The 11,129-nt window shown below is 38.0% G+C and overlaps 1 protein-coding gene across 4 annotated transcripts in view; it reads left to right on the top strand.

The window, feature by feature from the left end:
• Positions 1–534, top strand: part of wnk4b (WNK lysine deficient protein kinase 4b) — an 80,845-nt gene extending 80,311 nt beyond the window's left edge. For all 4 annotated transcript variants that reach the window (XM_058377667.1, XM_058377668.1, XM_058377670.1 and 1 more), the window contains one exon: positions 1–534. This exon is cut by the window's left edge and continues 567 nt beyond it. The gene's annotated coding sequence lies outside the window, so the exon portion shown is untranslated.
• Positions 535–11,129: the final 10,595 nt, after the last annotated feature.

Here is an 11,129-nt window from a genome sequence, read left to right as displayed (position 1 = left end):
CAAACTTTTTTTTGTCTTTGTCATATAATTAATTTTTTTTAATTGATAAATAGCAAATTACAGACCCTTACTTTGTCCACTCGCAGCTAATATTCAATTAATACCAAAGACAAACAAACAAACAAATAAAGAAATAAAAATAAATTAAAAAATGTAAGAGGTATTATTAAAAAGGTAATTAAATAATATATTAATTATTAATTAATTAATAATTAATTTATTCATCAATTGATTTATTATTTATTTATTATTAATTATTTTCTTCAATTAATTAATTAATTACTATGAATTTCAAAAGAAATTAATTAATAAGTAATTTATTAATGAATTAAATCAAGTTAAATTACATTGTGGCTCTCACACACACACACACACACACACACACGTGCTTTAAAATGCATTTATGTTTCATGTCAAGCTCTACACACTGTCACATGACCTGGTGATGAGGTTTATATTTTGCCCAACCTAAAGAACAAAATGCTGATTTATTATTATTAATAATAATAATAATAATAATAATAATAATAATAATATTATTATTATTATTATTATTATTATCATTATTATTATTATTATTATAACTACTGCCAAAAGTAGACCTTTGTTTTCTGGATCATTGAACAAATTGCCTCAAAACTTAATATTATTATTATAAAAAAAATTTTGTTCAATAACTCGATCAGATTTCTCTTACATGATAATGTTCTTAATTATTAATCATTCTTTAAAGCAGATTTTTTTTTTCTTTCGAGACGCAGGACCATTAAATAAATAAATTAACTAATTAATTAATTAAATTTAAAATATACGCCAATTTTCTTTCAATCATTCGAAATAAATCTAAAATTAAGTGATTAACTGAATGATTATTTTTACGTCTGATTTTTTTTCTTCTGAATTTTACTGATTAAACGGTGTGCAAACTTGTTATAGTTATAACAACTAAACTTAAATTTTTTTTTTGCTTTTTAATTTTTTTAAACTACATTAAGCTGTAGGGGTCACATGACCATCTCCACGCTCTGGTCTGATTTCTTCACGCCTCCAGCCTCGGCGTTATTAATGACTGCCACGACTTTATTCATTATGAACGACTTTATTATGAAGGTCTTCAGAACCGCAGAAGGTTTCTCCGTTGGCTGAATTTTTTATTATTTTTTTTTAAAAAACACGTATTGTATATGGTATCAGAAGTGTTTCTTTATCTCTAAACTGACACGCTGCACTTTTTTTTTCCCCTCGTGAACATCACATTCTGTATATGTAAAAAAACCTTTATTTTGTCTCTTTTCCCTTTTCCTTCGCCTATGCAGTCCTGTATACGAATGTGATCTAAAAATAAAAAACAATAAAAAACAGACAGAGAATATATACGATAGAAAATGTGATGAAACTGTGAAAGCTTTTTATTTAAAGCCTTAAAGGATCAACATTTAGAAGTATCTCAGAGCGATTCTATAGCGAATCCCTGCTTTCTGTAGAAATATAGCTATAAATAAATGATAAGAAGAGAATATATTTCTAGAGAGAGAGAGAGAAAGAGAGAGAGTGAGAGATGCTGTGTGAGAGACGATGTTTTTATCAACATTCGCTCTTTGTGCCTTTTATGTTTGTTTGTTTTTTTTTGTTTTGTTTCATTTTGTTTTTTTTACCTAAATGTTTGATTCCTGTTTGAGAAATAATGATTGTAAATTCTGATAATAAAAGTGGAATGGATTTCAAATGACTCGAATTGTTCTGATCACCACAGAACTTTTATTTACAACTTAAACTACAGCACTGAGTACAAACAGATATTGTGGCAAAGCGAAACAAACAAACAAACAGTAGAATACAGGACTGGTATCAAAGACAAACACACAGTGAGACAAAGGGACGTTAATCAGGTGACTAATCACCGGCGTGAATAATCACCTCTCACAGAACACGTGAACATAACTCAGCACACACCTAAAGAAAAAGCTCGACTCAAATGTCTGCCCTCTGGTGGTCAAGCGGGGAAATGTCCAAAAATATCCACGACAACCATAGACTAAGGCTGATTTTTTTATCCTTTTATAGTTACACTATTCTGTGAAATGTTCCTGTATCTTACTGATTAACGATACTTCATGCTCTGACGTATGCTCTAGCAGATTTAAACACTGGAACTCAGATGATTTTACCATTAAATTCTACTATTTAGTATATTTTTATTTTATTTTATTTTATTATTTTTTTTATTTTTTTATTTATTTATTTATTTATTACCTTATTATCTGATACTGCAGGAAGTTGTAAATTTCCCACTGGGATGAATAAAGTATCTATCTATCTATCTATCTATCTATCTATCTATCTATCTATCTATCTATCTATCTATCTATCTATCTATCTATCTATCTTTCTGTCTGCCTGCCTGCCTGCCTGCCTGTCTATCTATCTATCTATCTATCTATCTATCTATCTATCTATCTATCTATCTGTCTGTCTGTCTGTCTGTCTGTCTATCTATCTATCTATCTATCTATCTATCTATCTATCTATCTATCTATCTATCTATCTATCTATCTTTCTGTCTGTCTGTCTGCCTGCCTGCCTATCTGTCTGTCTGTCTGTCTGTCTGTCTGTCTTCCTATCTATCTATCTATCTATCTATCTATCTATCTATCTATCTATCTATCTATCTATCTATCTATCTAACTGCACACTCTAAAGTGTGTTATTTCTTCATTTCACTACAGGACCTTGTTGTTGTTTTGTGGTGATTTTTGTTTTCTAGCTTAAAAACACACAACTGAAGTTGAGAAAGCTAAAAAAACCAAAAGTCACTATACAGAAATGATATTTATCTTTGGAGCCCGTCTGATTCTTTGGAGCCCGTCTGATTCTTTGGAGCCCGTCTGATTCTTTGGAGCCCGTCTGATTCTTTGGAGTGATTTGTACATTGCAGTGTTTCGTTTTTGTTTTTTTCCCTGAGGTACAGTACACTTATGGAGCAAAACCTACAATCCTGGTGAGCAAAGCTTTTATTTTCGGAGCTATTTTTAATCCTGGGCTGCGTGTCTGGGGTTTCATGTGGTTCTTCATTCTTTCTTTCCTCTTTTTTTTATTTAAAGTTGAAGAGACTCAGAGCTGAACTTCTCCAGACGGCCCACAGCTCCACCACCACCACCACCAGCGGCAGCAGCAGTATGGCTTCACATCCTGCTCAGTCTCTTGTCATTCTTCACGGCTTTGATGCTTTATAAATAACCCAAACCGACCCTGAATCATCAGAGACAGGAAGCAGCAGGATGAATATTAATATATTTAACTGTATTGTTTTCAGTCAAGGTCGTATCAGGGCGTCCTGGAGCAGGTGATCAGGAGGGTTTTTTTCTTCTCTCCTGGTTCTCTCTGCTCTCTCTCTCTGCTCTCTCTCTCTCTCTCTCGCTCATCTGGTTAAAGCTATAAAATGATGTAATGCTTTAAACATGTCCATGTACGGAATCGCTGGCTGATTCTTTTTCCCCCTCTGCACTTTTCTCGTTCTTCAACACTTTGACTGAAAAAGGCCAAAAATGAAAAGTCTATTTATAGACAGCGTAAATGTTCTGGATGTTTGTATGGAACGGATAGAAATGTCCATCCTGCTGTTCTGGATTTTACCTGCACTCTACACCGTACACGACAGATCAACGAGAAGATCCGAGCAGTCATGTCACTGGACTTCTCGAGGGCTCAGAAAACCTGTAGCTTGATCCCTTCATTTCTTCATCTCACTCTCAATCATTTCCTTTCATTTCATGTTTCTGTAGTTATCCTGTACTTTGTTATCGTATAAGTCCACATCTAAACCGAGATGATTTGCTCATGATCTGTGAAGGCAAATGATCTCTACAGACCTCTATACACACATCTACGATGACCTGTGACTGGCCGATACACAGATGGTCAGTTTTTGCTGAGTCTTGGCAGATTTACCTGCTGAATATCCATTTATTATTCTTCAAATTCCCGCAATGTCATTTAACATTGTTGATAAATCTCACACTCTCAAACCTCGGGATCTCATTCCCTTCTGCAAATGTCTGCATGCTAACCGAGAAAACTACGCTAGAGTTCCGCTCAGCTGGACTCGACAAAGAGTGACGTTTGAATCGAGATTTCCTCAAAATCTCTTGAGCGAATCTTCGGATCAATCCTGTGGTCCAACATGTTAAAAAGCTTCAAACTGTGGTTCCATCTTATCTCCTCTTAGTCACTCTGTGTGTATGTAAGCAGTTAAAGAGATGTTCTGAGGATAAATTTGTACATTTACACTATTTTACAAACACACTTATCCACAGTGCCTTCTCTAAATGAGGATTAAGGGCTTTATGCAGGGATCCAGCACCTTGGTTGACATGGGATTCAAACCCACAACCTTTATGTGTGGTTATCCTACACATTATTTACATTTACATTCCTGGCATTTTGGCAGATGCCCTTATCCAGAGTGCCTTACAGTGTATCTCATTTTATACACCTGAGCAGTTGAGGGATAAGGGCCTTGCTCAGGGGCCCAGCAGTGGCAAGTTGGTGGATCTGGGAATCAAACTTCATAGTCCAACACATTAACCACTAAACTACCAAATCCCATAAAGCCTGATCACTGATCCTTGGTGTGTCTGGTGAGAGAGTGTAGCTCATACAGGACGCTTTGCTAATCTATTCAGACGGTTAAGATACATTTTAAATGTAGCTAGTACTGTTTCTTGTATGAAGATGTCTAGGCCACAAGCGAGGGCAGTAGGTCTCATGACACATTGATAAGAGACAAAATACAAGAGAAATGTTTGTGGGTGTAGCTAAATGTGATGCGCCATTCAGCAGGGGGGTTACCCCCCCCACCTCCAACACACACACACAGACAAGTATGAAGTATGAACTTATTGTAAATTTGCTTGGAATTTGTTTGTTTACTTCATCCCACACTGAAATATTTCTTTCTCTAGACGTTAAAGATTTCTGATCTGTGTCGGAAGAAGCGACGTTTCATGTCTCCACACAACATTCTGGAAATCAGTTAGATTTGGTGTGATCCGTCTATCTAGATAGCGATACAGATACGGCTTTCATCACAGCCCGCGTTCCTGCCATGATGGTGATGAGCTCATCCAAACGTCTGCCAGACAAACAGCCACAACTCAGCGCTGATAAACACCCTGATCTGTCTCCTGATACGGAGCGGAGCAGAGCGTACAGCTGGGCCACCTCCAGTCCAGCCGCACTTCCGACATTAGACACGCCCAGACGCATTTCAGACACATCTGACCCAGATTCGAGTGTGTGTGTGTGAGGCTCTGCTGGCGTTAGCATAAATAAATAACGCATGGAGTTCACCTAGCTGCCATGTGGCTTGTCTCTCACCGCTCTGATGAAACGATTCCTGTTCTGCAGACTAAAAAACTCAAAGCTTGCAAAGAAATCATATTAAAACAAGCCCCAGTGAAGCTCTGGCTCATATTCTCCCATGACAGCACACACCGAGTCGGGAAACATATGAAAATGAAACTGTATATTGATGTGTTGGTGCGGTGCAGGATGGAGCTTAGCCTCACTCGCTTATTTCTTCCAGAACGCTTCTGTAATCTCATCGTGACATTCTCAATTCAAACCTAATCGAATCAAGTTCCTCGAGATTCGCACCCTCGTGGCTTCAGAGATCGGACGCGTCGATACGTCTGTCCTGGAATCGATGATGCGATCGATCCGTTATTGATCCGCTTTACTGCACTGTGAAGTTACTGTATTCAGTCAGTGTAACAAATTAAAGCTGTGGCTGCTCTGGGATTCGCCACACTGGCTGTTTGTCTCGCGACCGGTTGTATCGATCCCTCTGCTGCTCACACACACACACATTCTCAACACAGCAGTCATGAAGAAGTAAGGCTAAGGCTGTGAATCCTACAGCATTTAAGACAACAACAATATTCCAGTGTTCCATTTTTTTACAATATATAATTATGCTTCATTTTTTTTTAATCTATTTAGAGTTGCACAAAATATTCATGAAACGTTACAGCAGCAAAAAACAGCCTTTCCCTCGCCAGAATCTCTTTATTCAGTGTGTAAAGCAGGTGAAAATATTTTACTTGTGGGAGGCAAATTTATTCAGTAGTGCTTTCAAATTATGAGATGATTATGAATTTTTTATTAACACTATTATTAGCGGGCAGCACGGTGGCTTATTGGTCAGCACTGTTGCCTCACAGCAAGAAGGTCCTGGGTTTGAGTCCCAGGATTGAACAGGCAGGGGCCTTTCTGTGTGGAGTTTGCATGTTCTCCTTGTGTCTGTGTTGGTTTACTCTGGGTTTTCTGGTTTCCTCCCACAGTACAAAAACATATACAATAATTCTAAATTGCCCATAGGAGAGTGTGTGATTGTCTGTCTATATGTGTGGCCCTGTAATGGACTGGTGACCTGTCCAGGGTGTACCCCTGCCTTTTGCCCAATGTGCTCTGGGATTGGCTCCAACAGACCCCTGTGACCCTATTTAGGAATAAAGCAGGTATAGACAATGGGTGGATGGATTATTATTAGGGGGCCATGCACCAAAGATCCATAGGCATGCTGTTTTTCTATCCTTTTCTTCCTCTTCTTCTTCTTCTTCTTCTACTTCTTCTTCCGTCTACTACAGCAGCCCATGTGAGCAACCATTTGAGGTGAAATTTGGACCACTGGTTGTAGAGGATATAATAAACATTTTTACCAAATTTGGGCCAAATGCAGCGAACACTCTAGCGCCAACATCAGGTCAAATTTGGGGGTATGTCTTTGGCTGTAAAATTTAACCTTGTGTCCAAAATGTAAAAGGAAACCAAAGGTCAGTCCTGGATTCTTTGGGTCATGGTGAGTTCAACCCATGACATCAATTTCCACCTAATTCCATTTTCCACCATCTTGGATTTTGTCAAAAGCTGTTTAATTGCTTCTACAAATTGGCGTATATCATCTACAGAGCCAAATCTGTGAAGTTATCCAAGACACTTTGATATTTCAAACTACTCCAGATAGAAAGTTCTGGCTCTGCTTTCCTGTGATTGTGTAGCATGAATGAACTTTCCAGTAATAAATGTTTAATATTAGGAAAATAATCAGAACAAGAAGTCCACAATCATCTACAGGTTTCAGAATCTTACATTAGGATTAGACAATAAAGTGGATTATACTTTCATCTTTATATTTATCTTTTCACTTGGTAAAATGTCATTTCTGCACTTCCTTCCCGTCATTTTTGGCCAGATTTCTGTGTAAAGCTGCTGAGTAGGCCTTGACTGTTGCCGGGAGCATCACGTGACTCCTTCAAAGACTCCTTTGTTTAGTTAAAAGACTTCAGCACTGTGTTGTAAAAATCCTTAAGCATTCCAGACTTGACTTTTTTTCCCCTATAAGTCTGAATAGAAATCCCACTTCGATTTGCCCCACGCTGTGATATTTACTTAGCGTGACTTCCTGTATGCTCTTCTTACAGAAACCCTGCCAATAGGCTAATTAGAGTCGCTAGCTCTACAAGGCCTTGTCTTCCTCAGGACCCCCTGAGACTCATCTCTAAATCGAGAAGGTTCTGTCTTTCCCAGCTTTCTCTCACTGTGGCCAAATGAAGGACTGAACCCGGGGTGGATTATCAGATAGAGAGACGTCGGTAAGGGCGGAGGAGTCAGACATGCAGCCATGTGAAAAGAAATCCAATTTTGATTATTGCACTGCTGCACTGTTGGGATGCTCACGGGACTGAAAATCAAAGTGCTCCTAAAGCGTAGATGTTGCAAGGTTAATAATGTGTGTGTAACGGCTCTTGAGGTCAACTGGAAGCTGAAATCTCTCTGTTTATCCGGTTACTGTGTAACACGTGAGACGGCATGCAGCACACGGCTCGTGAGCGGAGTTTGGGAAGAAGACAGGCTCATCCATCACGCCTCACATCACGCCTCAAACGTGAGTCACAGAGTCGTGGTGGAGCAGAGCTGAAAATCTCTTAATATTCTCTATAGCGAGAGATCTGGCTCCGCCTCTTCACTGATGGTGATGGAGCATTTGTCACTTTATGTTTATTTTAGATCAGTGAGGTGTATGTCAAGGGGGCGGAGCTTCCTCAATTGGGTATTAATACGTTTATCCTTCCTCGTCTTACCCCTCAGTCTTACCCCTCCCTCATATTACACCTCAGTCTTACCCCTCAGTCTCTTCCCTTCCTCGTCTTACCCCTCGGTCTTACACCTCCCTTGTAATACCCCTCAGTCTTTCCCCTTCCTCGTCTTACCCCTCAGTCTTACTCCTCCCTCATCTTACCCCTGTATTACCCTCCCTCGTCTTAACCCTCAGTCTTACCCATCAGTCTTACCTCTCTCGTCTTACCCATCAGTCTTACCCCTCCCTTGTCTTATCCCTCATCTTATCCCTCAGTGTTACCCTTCCCTCATTTACTCCTCCCTTGTCTTATCCCTCATCTTACCCCTCAGTCTTACCCTTCCCTCGTCTTACCCCTCAGTCCAAATTTCTGCCTTTGTCAATAATGTTAATCATAAATCCCAGTCTCAGCCTCAGTCTCATTCATTTTCTACATATCTTTCTGACACAAAGCTGCGCACTCAGCAATCAACGATTTGTAAATGGAGATATTCTCATGTTGTCTATGTAAATGAAAAAAATCACAACTTTAGCTCCTTCCTTATCTGCAATTAATTTGTATTTACCGTTTGGTATAAAAACTTTCACATGGTTTCACCTTATCCTGTCATATACAATTCATCTTATACTAACTAATACATATAAAGACATTATGAAGAAGGATAAAGAGATCACTGCCTCCTCCAGTGAGTGGATGTTGCTAGTATAGTTAGCTCGCTTTGCTAATCTAATCTGAGAACAAAGATTCACAACTAACTGATTAAAGAGTTAATTCATTTGTGTTTAACTGGTTAATTTTGATATTTACCTCCTACTGGTTGTCACTGGATAGGCCACGCCCAAAAGGGACAAACCACAGTACAGGTAACACAACAGTCATGTCCATTGTTAGTGTGAATGTATGGATTTTTAGACATAAATATGTAGTTTTTTGTTTTGAAGCTAGTCAATTATTTGACTGAAATTATTTTGAAACCATGGAAAAAATCGCTTGAAATGTCTGATTAAAAATCATAAAAGCGCTGCACTTCCTAAGCTGTAAGCTGTAAGTTGATTGTGTTGTTGTTTCTGCACCTCGACCCCAGGACCAGATCAAATCTATGAGGATATGAGGAAGGTTCCAGGAATGTTAGCATCGACTACACCTCTGAACAGCATTTGAGGCTCACAAAGGCCTATTTTTAGGATTTTCCAGCCATCGTATTGTCCGAAGAGCTGGCATCTGGATTCGGCGTGGATCCTTTTACTCTGGAGGTTTGTATCGGGGTAAAAGTGGAATTCCTGACATCCACTATCTTTCATTTCTGTATAGAACTGTGATAAAGCCCGGTTTGCTTGGATATCAATTTAGAGATCCTTATCAGAGCCTCGACTAAGCCAGATAAGGCTCTGCTCCGTTCTCCCGAGTGTGCACCAAAACAACACAAGCTTCAGCTAAACACTAGTACAGATGTTTACATTTTTGTATGTGTAGAGAATGAGGAAATTTTTTTATTCTCTCACATTGTCATGGAACAAACTCTCTGCGCTTTGTTAAAGCTTCCCCAACAAAACCGAAACAACTCGATTATGAAGCAGCTATCGCTGATTTTTAAAGCTGTATTTCATTTCACTCAACTCTTTCTCACCTCCAGACATAGAGTAAGTCCTGTTAGCAATATCGCATGTGTGAAGCATTTAGCAAGCGCTACATGTGCTGGAAAAACATGAAGACCGACGTCATGTGGTTTTCGAGGAATTTCCAGACACGTGTAAAGACCAATATGACAAGAGTTGAGTTATAATTGAGTTACACAGCCAAGATTAAAACACTCACACACACACACACACTCATTACCTTCAAGTAAGCACATGCTAATGACTATGATTTAGCTTCTAGATCACTAGACACTCATTAGCTGTCATTAAACGTAACTGCAAACAGATGAACAGTACAACACGATGTTTTCTGACACCGTTACAAGTTCTAACAGTTCAAAAATAGCAAACCCGCATTCATATGTATATAAGCCCCGCCCACTATTTTACCATTAAATCGTTGTGTTATTCCTGAAGAAGATTGACTTATAACTTAAATAATATTAAATATCCCTCTGTCTTTCTTCACATGACAACATCCATTCATCACATTTATTACAAAACTCTTTGAATTTCAGTTATTTCATTGTAAGCCACGCCCACCATACCATAAAATGTTTTTATTTGATAATAATGAAGAGTTATGAATTGGCAGCATTCATTAGCAATTCATTGTAACACCTTAGTGTAAACAGGAATAGTATTAATATTTCACTAAGCCCCGCCCATGTCTTATGTGTAGACAATTTCTCACAGCATTATAAATTTATTTGATTTACTTAAACATAACAAAATACATAAAAGTGTATGAAATTATTTATACACAAACAGTCAGATTTTTTATATTTTATTAAATGCCTTATCATAAATTGAATTCAATAATCGCACATAAAAGCACTCATAAATATATAATATAATATAAACCCCGCCCACTATACAACATACTTTATAGGTCTTATATTATTATATAATATTAATGAATAAATGTTTCTACATTAATAGCATTCATCTTAGTGTATAGAAATGTGTATATGTGTAAGCCCCGCCCACTAAATTTCGATATAGAATAGTATAATCCTGTTTTATGAAAGAGCCAATGAAAACAGTTCTCACTAAACAGGCTACTATAGTCCCGCCCAACTATGAATAATGCATGAGGCTCCGCCCACTACACAATATACTTTATAGGGTTCACTTTAGTATATAATATTAATGAGAAAGTACAAGTGTTCCTACATCAATAGGATTTCACTTAGTGTATAAAAATGTGTATATAAGTAAGCCCCGCCCACTCGATTTCGCTATGGAATCCTGTTTTATGAAAGAGCCAATCGAAACCTTTCTCACAAAACAGGCTACTATAGTCCAGCCCGCGTATGAATAATGCATGAGGCTCCGCCCACTACGCACAGAC

The sequence above is a fragment of the Hemibagrus wyckioides genome, linkage group LG24 (genome assembly GCF_019097595.1).
Source record: "Hemibagrus wyckioides isolate EC202008001 linkage group LG24, SWU_Hwy_1.0, whole genome shotgun sequence".
NCBI classification, from domain to species: Eukaryota; Metazoa; Chordata; class Actinopteri; order Siluriformes; family Bagridae; genus Hemibagrus; species Hemibagrus wyckioides.
The sequence above is the reverse complement of the archived record's forward strand: the minus strand, read 5'-3'. Positions and strand labels throughout refer to the sequence as shown.